The sequence below is a fragment of the Hippoglossus hippoglossus genome, chromosome 20 (genome assembly GCF_009819705.1).
Source record: "Hippoglossus hippoglossus isolate fHipHip1 chromosome 20, fHipHip1.pri, whole genome shotgun sequence".
Classification (NCBI taxonomy): domain Eukaryota; kingdom Metazoa; phylum Chordata; class Actinopteri; order Pleuronectiformes; family Pleuronectidae; genus Hippoglossus; species Hippoglossus hippoglossus.
The window spans coordinates 17,365,605-17,379,043 of NC_047170.1; the positions used below are offsets into that span (position 1 = coordinate 17,365,605).

The following is a 13,439-nucleotide window of genomic DNA, read 5'->3' on the forward strand; positions in this document are numbered from 1 at the left end:
CTCACCATCACCTCTGGTTACAGGACCATTATTCATTAGTTGTGCGCTTTAAAAACACATGTAATCGACTTTAAAATGACGAGATACATTGATTTTAGGGCCACAAAGCTGAGTGTTGATTCTAACTTCCCCCCTTTCAGAGGCAGAGTTATCGAACTTGTGCGTCAAAGCCTCGATTGGTTGGCGTGTGTGTCAATAAACGATGCGTCAGGAGCGTCTCCTCCATGTCTGGTCACTCAGTTAATCCCACAAATCACACGTCAGGGGTTTTGACACGACGTGCTATTCTTAGATTCCTAGAAAAATCAGCTTTTCCACGAGGCTCTGCTATAAATATGCACCATTTCTCCCGGTTGGTTTGATCTGACACGTTTAAAGCAGATGTTGAGCTGTGTGAGCTCAGAGGCTGGGTTTGTTTACCACACAAGACTTGTTTGCGGAGGGATTTCCATACATTCTTCCAGTGGTGGGGGGGTCACCTTGGCTCTTCATAATGATGCTGTTATAGTAAAGGTGCAGATGTATGAGGCTGTTTCCAGATGTTCAGCTCCAGACTCCCGGAGCTGTCCGCGGTGCTGAAACACAGACGTTTTAAAAAGAGGTTGCCTGTTTACTCCAGTCACATAAAGTGCCCTGTTGTCTTCCTTGTGGAATCTATTTGCATTTCACGAAGACCTTGAATTAGCTGTAATTATGGTTAGTTGTCAACATCCATGCGTGACCTTGGAATTATCTGCTGCTACGAGTGAATTATGTGGTTTTGAGCTCTGAGTTTTCACTTCATAAATGACCAATCGGTAAAATCTGCAAATATACCTTTTTTACACGGGCTACTTTTACGAGATAGAGCGGGTCGTCCACTCGAAGCTCAGCGGTTCGATCCCAGTCTCCCCTGTTACGCGTGTCCAAGTCTCCTTGGGCAAGATTCTCGGTCAGAGAACAATATACAAGTTAGTGTTCAGCATCAAACGAAGTAAAACATCATTTAGTGATGATGTCGCTCCTTTAACCTTGATCACAAACAGGCCAGTTGACATCTAATGATTCAATTGGATTAACTTTTTTTCCATTTGTCACCTCAGTATTAATCGTTCTATGTGTGTTTCCATGTTCGAATCACCATTTATCCAAATACCTGTGTCTCAGGATTCATCTGCGAGCTCGTGCTTCACACTCGTGTGTCGGGCGCAGGTTGTAAAAACACAGGTTGAGGTGAACATGAATACTAACATGAGGTTGATTTATTGAGCGCTGGTCATGTCTTTGTGCTTGTTGGTGCAGAGAACTCCAACATGATCTGAAATCAATACAAACAGTGATGTAGTGTCGTCCCTATTCATCAACCTGAGAGCATGATAGTGCAGAGAAGAGCTTTGTCAGAGATAAAGACTTATTAATACAGGCCTGTGCAGTGATTACTGCAGGACGGAGAGATATACTGTAAATCCTGCTCTCTCTCTTCAATGGTGGGTTTTTTAACACTATTTATTTTTATACACTGTTAATTTCCACATTTTATTCAGCGTATCTCGCTCTCCTGTCCCAGTAGTTTTCCTTTGAATGTCAATCCGAGCTTTGGCGTCCGTCCAGCTGCGTGGCTTTAATGATTGAGTCTGGTGGAGGTGACATTTACATCCCACTGTGAAGATGAGAACTCGAGCCCACTGGGATGTAAAGCTCATCCACTGACTCCGACCCCCCACCAGCCCCGATCTGCCACTTCAAACCTGCCTCCACCCTTTTTCTCCTTCATACCTCACCTCTCTGTCACACGTGGCTGTTTCAGAGACATTAGATTGTGTTTCCTGAGAGAAGCTTTGATTCCTGCATCATATTGTCACTTCTAGATGAATCCTAGCCTGCAGTGTTTGAGATGCTGGGTACATTTCACTCCCTCTGTGTGTCTCCTTGGATAAAAAGTGTCAATTTAACACTTTAATTCTCGGGCTCCATGATCTCAACACCTCCTTGTTCTTTCCGACACTTTCTCTCTGTCCTTGTTGCTCTGCCGTGTGATTTCCTTCCTCACATCTGACAGTTGTACCGTCCAGAACCGGACAAAGTGAGGGAGCACGTTAAAGTTTACTGTCCTGCTGAAGGACACTTGGATATTGATGGACACCTTCGCTGTGCCAGGTATCGACTGAGGGACCGTGACTCCTCACAACCTATGGTTCCCAATGCGGGGAACTGAAGTACAGATCAAAATAGTCCATAACAAACAGAGTCCTGTATTTAAACTCGTACATACAGATCATATCATCACTTAATGTTCCTAAAATATCAGTATGAGTAAGTACAAATACTGCTTCTACTTACAGCTGCCCTGTGAGTGACTTACTATTATAAATGACTTAATTACACTGATGATTTCTGTTGTTGGAGTTACTTTAACTACTTTACAGTATTTACAGTGAGATAGTTTAGGTCAGTGGTTCCCAGACAAGGTTCAGGTCGTCTCTTCGTGGGTCGCAAGATAAAAATCTAAGCGTTAAAAGTCCTGCTCCACTAATCTGCTTTTGTTTTTTAACCTTCCTCTGATTTTGGCTTGATTGTGAAATATTAGGTCATTTACCCTCTGTCGGCCTTGAACAGCTACTTAAATGAAACCGTCTGAGAAACTTGGAGCATTAATCAACATTTTATGCAGTATTTCATGGAGCCTAGTGAGGTAGGAGTATAAAACAGCATCAAACGATGATGCTGTATACTTCCAGTCATATAATAGGTTCCTGATCAGTGTTTGTTCCACATATGAGGACTGCAGATGGAGGAATTAGTCCCCCCTCAAATAGACGATCTAAAACCGCTCATTATTGCTTTTGTTTGGGATGAGCTTGACTCATTCTCCATTGCCGCCTAAATCCTTCTCTGTCAATACATTCGATTGTGATCTTAGTTTGAAAATCCTCTCTGATGATGAGTCCCGGCTGGTGAAACAACTCATTACGATCTGATCAAACATGTTTTCTATGTATTTCTTTGTTCCAGCAGCTTTCACTCTGCGAGCCTGTGTTATCTGCCTCTCGTCCGGGCGCTGCGTTTTCCACGAATCAACTTTCCCCCGGCCGACTTTCACAATTAAAAAGGGAATTTGAGGAGTTTAATATCCAGCATTGTTTAGCCTTTCACCTTCCGTCGGTCCAGTCCACGTCCGTCTAGACTGTGATATTATGTTAAGCCTTCTTTGTTCCCACTTGAGCCGCCTGCAGCTTCATTTTAAAGTGAGAAAGTACATGCAGCCTCACATTTCAGCCTCGTTAATTAGATTCCCTCTCCTGTGGCATTTAAAGAAGCGAGCAAACAGATAAAAAGCAGAAATGGATCCTTACATTCGCCATCAGAGCTTCGTCCCCGTGGTTGATTTTGGTTTTTCTCCACAGACCCTATTACAAGAGTAAACATCTCTGTTTGTGTGTCTGTCTGGTACGATCAGCGCGTAATGAGACTCAGGAGATGTATGACAGAGATTCAAACCCTTACAGACACACAGAGGTGAGGTTTTTTGTGTGCAATGTGTGTGTGTGTGAGTGTGCGTGTGTGTGTGTGTGTGTGTGGTTTAAGTCGCATATTCCCCCAGTTTCACTTTTTTTTTTAACTCATCTCGCTTATTCTGTGCTCTAATGGCTTTGCCCCGGCACTTTGCATAAAGGGGGATGAGGAAAAAAAAGGATAAATCCACACTCGCACATTAATTCACACACAGTTTCTCCCTTTTGGCTTTATCTCTCTGTCACACACACACACACACACACACACACACACACACACACACACACACACACACACACACACACACACACACAGACAAAAAGGATATTTTCCTGGTTATGGATTATGAGGCAGCCAAGCCCTGAAATGCACTTTTAATAAGCTGGCCAGTATCAGATTCATTGTTTTTTATGATAACACGATGAGTAATAATGAACAACAGTGGGGGGAAAAAGTAGTAAATATATATAGTATATAGTAGAATCTGCTTTTATACCCTTTCCCCCGCTGTCAGCAGGTATGGAGGTTATTTGGAGCATAATAGAGTTCTGACTAAGTCAAGGGAATAATTTTTTCCTCCTCACTGGGCAGATAAAATTCAGTTTTATATTATCCAGTCCCATGCTTATTATCTTTTTACTTATTTATATATTTATTGCACTTATAAGATAAGCATAGTGACGGCTCTATACAACACTTATTCCTTTTCTACGACCATATCCAGCAATACAGTGTTTGTATTAATACATATTATTTGACCTAATTTGATTGCTTCAGTTTCTACCACCAGGACTTTTAATGTTGATATTATTACCTATTATCTTGATACTGTTAGAAATATTCACTTCCAATTAATTCTGTATTTGCTATAAGAGCCTATTGTAACACACTGTGTGAATAAACCTGCTGCAAAGTGCTGCACCAGTGTTTAATACCACGATCTACTACACAGCAGCATGACTAACAGATTCAGTAAGTACTGGGATCAGTACTTAGCGGTGGATGATCCCACTTAATGAAGTACTGTACATGAGCGGCTGCGGTTTAGGAGGGAGAGTGGATCGTCCACTTCCTCAAGGTCGGTGGTTTGATCCCTGGCTCCTCCAGTCTGCCTGCTGAGGTGTCCTTGGGCAAGGCGGGGACATCTGATGGCCGTGGCTTAGTGTGCGAGTGGGTGAATGTGACTGTGAGTGGGTGGATAAGACTGAGAAGCTCTATATAAATACTGCCCGTCAGCAGTAGCACATGTAAACAGTGTAACTTGAAAACCCCTCACGATGCAAAGCTTCATGAGTAATGAGATAAATGTTTAAGTTTTGTCATTTACTCATGAACAGCAGCTTCAGACTCTCTGGTAGTTGGTCCTCTGCTTTGGTTCAGACTGAAATACTGTTGCTGATATTCTCAGTCCCCAGAAGATGGATCCCACAGACCTGTGTGATCAGCTGACAGTGTTAGATTGACATGTTTGTATTTTAGTGAAACATCTCAACACGTAATGGAGCAATGGACATTAATCACGTATTAAACTCTCACCTGATAAATCAACACAAGTTGTAGCTACTTTCATTGGATATGTGACATTTGCTCTTTTTGCTGAGGGTCAAATTGTGTCTGACACCACTTTCACTTTCATGTAAAAGTGGTGTCAGACCTTAGTGTAGATGTTACATGACATAAAGCATGTTAATCTTTTAGTTGCACGCCTCAGTCTCAGTCTGTGCTTAGCAGGAAACAACTTAGTGAGTAATAACACCCGACACGTGGTTGCCAGATGTTTGTGTTCCCAGACGGAGGCGACGGAACATTTCCACACTCTTCAGTTTCTCTCCGTTTGTTGAATGAAGAGAACAGTTCACAGTTTAGGTTGAGCGACGTGTATGAAAGCATCCGCTGTCTGTTTAGTACAGAGTAATGAGCTCCTACTCGTCTTCATTTACCTGATTACACACAGAGCATGTGCCGGGTTGTGCTTTATTTTGTGTTGATTGGAAAATAGCAAGTGAGTGATGAATAATGGCACCGGTGGCAAAGGTAGAGAGAGTCATCTGTCCACGCACTCGAATTCCGGGGGCATCTGGAGACCTGTGTGTGTTGTTCAGATTCCTGCAGAACCACTGAATGAGGGTCGGGGGAGTAACTGGCACAGAGACTTAACGAAAACCAGGCGAGTGTAATTGTTTCCTCTCGTTTCCAACCTTCACTTGATTACTGTCATGTTGTAAAGTCCTCGGCGACGAGCCACTTTGACCTCTGGCTCGGTTATTTCACATCCGGCTAATTTCCCCTTCGTGAACAAACCCTCAGACGCTTCATGTTGATCGAACATGACTCACTCACACGTGCACCGCTTTCCTCCGGCGATGAGTTATGCAGCCATCAGGGTGTAAATCGGCCGTATGGTTTATTTATCACACGGAAGCGCCTGCTAACCAAATCAGCTGCACATTAAGAGTCTGTATGTGTGCGTGCAGCTCGGCACCCTCGTGCATAGGCCTAGGGGGCACGTGATCGGCTGTAATAGAGGGTGAAGGTGATTTTAATGGGTTTGTTCTATATATATATATATATATAATGTGTGTGCATGGATTAATCTATAATGTATAGCAAAGCACACAAATGGTTTCCCCATAGAATCAGAAAAATCTAAACCTTCCTTGAGTTTTTCCTCGAGGGATTTTCAAAGTAATGACGGTTTGTGACAGCGTCGTCGTGTCTGACGGTTTCCAAACTGAAAATTAAAGTAATTGTTGAACAGAAACATTATTTCCTCACCTCCTCTGTCTGTCAGACTTTTGACATGTGTCTCGGGAACCTGTGTTTTGCAGAAATGGTGAAATAAATGCTCTGTTAACGCGGGATATGTTTTAGGTAACTGGGAAAAAGGGACAATTCATCAATGTCTATCTATGCATTTGTCTTTAGTGTGTAGCAAAGCATAGAAATAGTTAGAAACAGAAAAATCTAAACTTTCTTATTTATTCCAGAGTTATTTCCTCGAGGGATTTGCTAAATAATGACCGTTTGCATCAGAATTGTCGTGTGTGACAGCTTCCAAAATAAAAGAAGAAGTAATTGTTGAACAAAAACATTATTTTTGCATCCATCTCTATCTCCCAGACATTTGACATGTCCCCTGGAACCTGTGTTTTGCACAAATTGTGAAATAAATGCTCTGCAAACACAGGTAAGGCCTATTCATCAAAACCAACGTGGCATCGCGCGTCTCCCCGTTGACGTCTGCAACTCTCTGGTGCTGCATTCCTCTTTTGTGTCGCACGCTGCTCGTCTGGCAGCGAGCTGACGATAACAGATGGTGGGCATTAATAACTTCATCTCAGCATAAAACAAATTCATATCCGGCCTCATCACGAGACGTTTTCACCGCGGGGAGAAACGGCGCAATGGAGGAGGACGGGGAGGCCGGAAACCAAAAGGCTCCTGTGCTGGGTTCTTAAGCAGAGCTCCTCTCCCGTCCCTATCCATCTCTCTGACACATGCGCACAGATGTACACAAACACACACAATCCACACAAGCACATGGGTCTCAAGAGCTGCGCTGCATTTCACTTTTATGGGTCAGAGGACTGGAGTGCTGATTTAGACATTATTTATGACCGGCCGCAGTATTTCTAAGATTAGGGAGGAAACAGGAGAGAAGCAAATAACTCCCCAGCTCCTGCAAAAACAACAAGCGTGTGATTTATACGGAACTATGACAGATGTCGGACGCCAATATTGTCTTAGCAGGGGAGTCGACTGTTTTATGATGCAGTTTGTTCTCGTTTATTTGCTGAAAGATTCTTCCAAGGGCGACAAGTCGGCGTCTTTATGAGTTTGCAAAAGTTTTTATTTTTTGCTCCAGGGTCTAAATTTAGCCGGGAACGCATACGTCTGAAGTTTGTCTGTGAAGATCCTCAATCATCGAGTTCATGCTATATTTTATAATGTTGTACGCAGGTAACTGGACTCGCTTGAGGGGCTTTAAGATGCTTTAGCTCTCATCCAAAAAGGGTTCTTCAAAGCAAAGAAGCTTTTCAGACGAGAGGTTTTCAAGATTCTCGGGTTGTAATGCTCTTAAAATTTCGACTTGTGCAGGTTTTGATTTGGTCTTCAGATGTGGTTCTTGCGTGTAATGATGTTTTTAATTCATACTGAGAATCCTGTTTCATGTAATTGGAAGAGAGAAGATCTCTCAGGCTCATTAAGTCAAAAGACACAGTTCTTATAGTTTTTTGGGACATATTTACAGACTTTAAATCTTATATGTACCTGTTGAGATTAGTGTTAACGGCTCAGTTGATTATGAATCTTTGCATTTCAGACAGCTTCATCTTCTCCTTCAGGCTTGAGAGGTGAAGGCATCGGTTGAAGTGCCCCCGCTGCACCACTAGAGGCTGTCCTGTTCCTGTCTCACAGCGAGGTGGATCATTTCTGCGGCAAATGGCTGAATCGTCTCGCCGTGCGAGCAGAGCGTCTGTTGGGACTGAGGGCCAGGCACACAGAGTGAGGTTAAATCAATGATACAGGGAGGATGAGGGATGATGAAAGGAAAGTACAGAGGCAGAGGGACGGAGGGAGGAAGGGACGGGGACGGACAAGATAAAGCATTTGCCTTAAAGGCAAAGAGGGGGCCGGCGCAGAGAGACGCTTGATCAAAACCAGAGGTGGATAATTGAATAGTGTATTATATCATAAAAGATGAGAAGTGTGTCTCAGGGACAATAGAGGGAGGACGTGACCCAGTCGCCGCTGTCGAGGGATCACAGCAGAGGCCTGACGGGTATCAGTGAAGTCACCTGACTCGCTGCCTTTGTGATCATTGGCTCAGTATAGAAATAGAACTAAGGCTTTGAATTAAAGGAAAAACCGAGTGAACTGTAGCATTCATCTATAGGCACTTTGTTTTCTCATGATTTAATGCATTCGTATATTCAATGTGTGTTTATGTTTGTTAGCAATTAGCATCAGCAGAAAACAGCGTGTGTTTGTTGTGGACGGGTTGAAAGCATCTCAGCGTCTCCCTGACTTTACAGGAAACACACAGAGAAATGGAGCATGATGGGAGATGAGATACTGGAAGCAGCAGCAGCAGCGTCAATGGGCTAAAGCGCAAACAAAGAGTGTGAGAGCACATCAAGTCCACATGCATCAGGATCAAATTAGCACTTGTGTGAGAAGAAACAACTCTATTCAGCAGGCATCCTCTCAAAGTGACACTTTGACTCGGCTTCATTGACTCTGCAGGCTTCGATTTAATCCGGTTTTGACACGTTCCTCTAAATTGTATGTGCATGTACGTTTGATGGAGTGGAATTCTTTCCATTATCTAAACCCCAAATCCCGAGGGTCCTGGCTGGAGCTGCTGGAGCCGATCCCTGCAGACAGCGAATAGCGCAGAGCCGACGTATAGAGACAAACAACCAAACATGCTCTCATTCACACCCACGGGCGATTTAGAGTCTCCAATTAACCTGCATGTGTTTCGGACTGTGGGAGGAGGTATCTGGAGAAAACCCACGCTGACACACGGAGAAAATGCAAAACCGCACACAGGAAGACGGACGACGGCGAGAATCCACTCCTGCAAACGACCCATCACTGTTAGGTGTGAGTTTCACGTGCAGCACATTCAGAGCCCGTCAGCTGTGAACGCTGGAAGCGAACGATGCACAGGGACGTTTATATCTTGGCTTTAGGTCGGATCGTAACAGCTTAAATGATTAAATCCTTCTCTATCCCGTAATGATGTTGCTAATAAGTCTGTGTGTTTAATTCAGCACATAAATCAAACTCATATTTATTCCACAAGACTCAGTAGGCAGAGTTTTCAGTTGCTGGAAATGACAAACACACAAGAAGACACATCAGCACACAGCGACCCACAAGCACTTTCTGTTGTCTCTTCCAAACTTTGCCTTTTCAGGTGGATTCATTCTGCCCGGTGTTCCTGGCTTTTAACGACCACCCTCCGCCTTTTTAAATGCGGAGGGTTTCCCCCCCCCCCCCGACATATTGCTCTCTGATGTAGAGATGGAGAAAGGGCCGCAGTTCAGAGGTGTGGTAGGAATAGGAAGTGGCGTGTCTCTGATTGTCGGGTTCCTCGGAGTTGAACATGACAGTTTTGTTTTCATCCGCGCGCGCGAGAGAGAGAGAGGAGTGTGATTGTGAATTATTAATGCACGAGCGTACAGGAGAGGATTTTCAGTGTTGCTGCTGAAGGCGCAGAGAGATGGTGGATCTGAGAGTCGGGGAAATACTGTCAACAGTTTGTTCCTTCTGCGGAATTATTGTTTGCATGTTCTCCCCCCCGTGTTTGCGTGGGTTTTTCCTCGGGCGCTCCTGGGTCCTCTCACAGTCCAGAGACATGGAGGTTAATTGGAGACTGTAAATTAACCGTAGGTGTGAATGAGATAGTGAATGCGGTTGTTTGGTTTAATTTCTAGTGGGAATTTCCCTTTTTTATTATCTGTTTATTCTCTGCTTCACTTGATTCCCTATATGATCCAGATTTCCATAAGAAATCTTGCTTTTCTAGCTCTAAATTAACGGTTTCTTATTCTCTCTCTATTTCTCCTCCTTCATGGATTAACAGCGTTTTGTTTTCCTCCTCCTCCTTCTCCTCCCTCATCCTGCTTGTGCTAATTTTAAGAATTCTCCTCCTCCTTTCACTTCTCCTTCTCACAAACATCAGAATTAGACTCATCTGCTGGTTCTAATTCAGTGCCGGCCCTGATGACTGAGCAGGGATGCGAATGTGTCTGACAGTAAGCACCTGAAACAAAAGCGGAGCCCTGGAGGTAAATTTCCACTTCAGGTTCGAGATAATAAAGCAATAATTCAGTCAGATTTTATCGCAGCATCTCCGTTTCTGTCCTTGTTAAAATGACTCTGGGCTATAAATAACGTTTCTCATATAATAGCCTTTCTCTGACATGTAGCGCTGGTTAACACACTTCATTTTGTCCCTGGATCCTGTGTCTGTATTTATCTTCCCTGAGTTGACTTTGCTTCCAGAGTTCATTACCCACTGGGATTGTCTCGCCTTCCTTCCCACTGACCTGTTGAGAGCGGCTGAAAAGAGCCGAGCCCCCAATCTCTTCACCGCCTCCTCTTCCTTTCTCCTCTGATCTATTTCCCTTTTCCTTTTTCTCCTGGTCGCTCGCCTTCTTGACCTTGTGTCCTGTTGAACGGTGTCGGTCCGCTGAAGCGTGACTTTACATCAGGAACCTTGTCTCCAGTCCCCGACACATGGCTCCGGTCATGGCTGCGCGGACCCGGGCTGCACATCTGTATTTCAGCTGAAATGAGCTGCGCTGACTTGAATGTCGATGTTTGACGGAGGGGTGCGGTTTGGCTGCTACATTTCAGTTTCCAGCTTCTCTGGCACCTGGAGCTCTTATTTAACTGTTGCCCCAGAGCCAGGGAGCACATTTACTTCAGAGTGAGGCAGAGTGAGAGCTGGCCTCAGTGTTTACTGGCAGTAGATAGGAAGTTGTGCATTGTCTTTGTAGCAAGGTGAAGAGTTTGGGTGGGAGACGTCAAACAACTAAATTTGATTTAATTTGACTTTGTTTCATATAAACCTGGAATAACTCTTTTCTTTGCAGAACTGAGTTGTGTGAAATGTATTTCTCGTCAGCTGATGGACGTGTTTCCATTATTCACTCTTCTTTTAGCTCTGTTTTGGGTCTCTACCAACTGCTGACGGGAATATCTGATGCTTTAGCGACTAAATGCACCACTTTGTTCATCAGCTGTTCTCTAACTGGGATCATCTGGGATGCACGGTAGGATTTTAGAGCCATGATACAGAAAACAACTGCCTGCTGATGCTATGAGTGATAAGAATGAATCAACTGAAGAGACAGTTTCTTATGAAGAGCTCTAACAGTATCTGATAAGTGAGGAAACAATACATTTAGAAGGGAATCACATTGACCTTCTATTACAACGTTTGTGTTGAGTGAACTTTACCTCTGAGTTCTTCTGGCGGAGCACGTCTCACTTGTGATGAAGCCGTTTATCACACGCTGCCGTCTCTGCTCACAGAGACACACACACACGTTCAACTCTGTGGCAAAACAATGATGTTGTATTATTTTCACATTTTCCTCAGTCATACATCAAGATCTTATACGGCCTCTTAATAAAAATGGATTTTCTTTCTTTCCTTCACGTTTCATCGCTCTGGATGTTCACCGGCTTTGAAGCAGCTTTTAATATAACAGCGTTACGTATATAAAACATCTGTTCCCCCAAAACACGCGGCTTAAAGAGAGCGAGGACACGTGTTGTACGTAAAACAAATGACTTCCACCCTTTTTTATTTTTTATTTGCTCGGGATCCATACGGCCATTACGGGACAATGTGAGGCCGCGACTGGGCTCAGGATAAATGCACCTCCCTGTACGTGGGTGAAGAATTACTCTCAGATATGAACCGAAGGCGATGGAACTAATGTTCGTCTTTGTTTTTCGGCCTCAGAATATTGCTTTTCCGCGGCTATGGAGCCGTTTGCTTTATTAGAAGAATAGAAGTAGAAAATAATTCGAGGGGACGGTAGACAGTATTGTGGATGTGGTTTATTTTCTGAAAATGACTCGTGGATGTTGTTTTGTGAGAGGAATGAAAAGGAGAAGATGTTTTAGGATATATACACGATGAAAAGCAGCAGAGAGACGGCTTTATTTGGCTCCGGAGGACAATGTACATCTACATAAGCATCTCCTCACCGAGCTGACGCAGCTTTCCAGAGCTTCAGACGGAAAGAAATGAGATTATTTGTGCTGGTGACAGGTTTGTTTCTGAAATAATAATTGAAAATATACATCATTTTAGACATAATAACGGGGCAGAAATTGCTAAGATACAGATTCTTGCTGTGTATTTTGCCCTTGGCACTCATGCAGGACCTATTAATAAAACACTGCTTAACGTGTCTGCAGAACATTGTACAAATCGTAACAGATTATATGTTTGGCTTCTTGGCAAATAAGCAACATTAAGCTGTTTTCAGAAGATGTGTGGATATTATCTCTGTTGTGTGTTAATAGAAACTAAAACTATTGCGTGTTAGAAACTAAAACGCTCACATGCTTGCTTTGAATTTTCCTGCTTTATTGTCACATAGGCTGATTTCGCTATTGTTTGGACATTTTGTCCGGGTCTGTCCCAGAAAATGTCTCACATCCAGCCCCTTTCAGAACATATCCAGAAAGTATCCAGACTCCAATGCTTGTGTGAAAGCCGCTTTAGAGAAAGACGGGACGTCGTGCTTGTCGTGCTCAAATGAATCAAGTGTTCAAAGTACGAGCGGCTGCTTTTTGCCACGGAGGAACCCGAAAGCCCACAAACGAGACAGTTATGAAAGTGACACGGCATCATTCTCTCCGTGCGGCACCAGGGGCACCGGGGGACGAGGGTTTGTAAATGAGCTCTGTGCCGTCCGGGGCCGCAGGAGTTAGATCATTACACCACTGACGCTCCCATGTGACGGCCGCTTGGCTTGTGTCAGCACAATCTACAAAGCAACTCACAAACACACACACACTCGCACACTTCCAGCAGCACTTTGTCTTTTCATACACGATTTGAATCCGTGTTTGGCCTTGAGGACGCTGCTCCCTCATCAACTCTGATCTGACAGGAAATAAAGTGCAGACAAGACATTAATGACACTGTGCCAGCGCTGCGGCGTCTGTTCCTGCTGCGGCGCTGATATCTCAGAGGCATCAACGTGCGTTCCGTCCGTCTCCTCTTCCGGGACGGAGGAAAAAATACACCCAACTCCTCCCAGGGGCCACGGAGCTGAACGCTCACTGGACCGTTCCGCCAAAGTGCCTGACTCTTTCAAAAGTGTCACTTTCTAATGGTTTCCTATTCCTTCTCTCGTCCTCTCTCTCTCTCTCACTAAGCTCCCTCTCCTTGTCACACACCCAGGTAG

At 44.1% G+C, this 13,439-nt stretch overlaps 1 protein-coding gene across 4 annotated transcripts in view; it reads left to right on the top strand.

Annotated features, from left to right (window-relative positions):
- dpp6a (dipeptidyl-peptidase 6a) overlaps positions 1-13,439 on the top strand; it is a 168,678-nt gene that overhangs the window by 53,693 nt on the left and 101,546 nt on the right. The gene's annotated exons all lie outside the window — the stretch shown is intronic.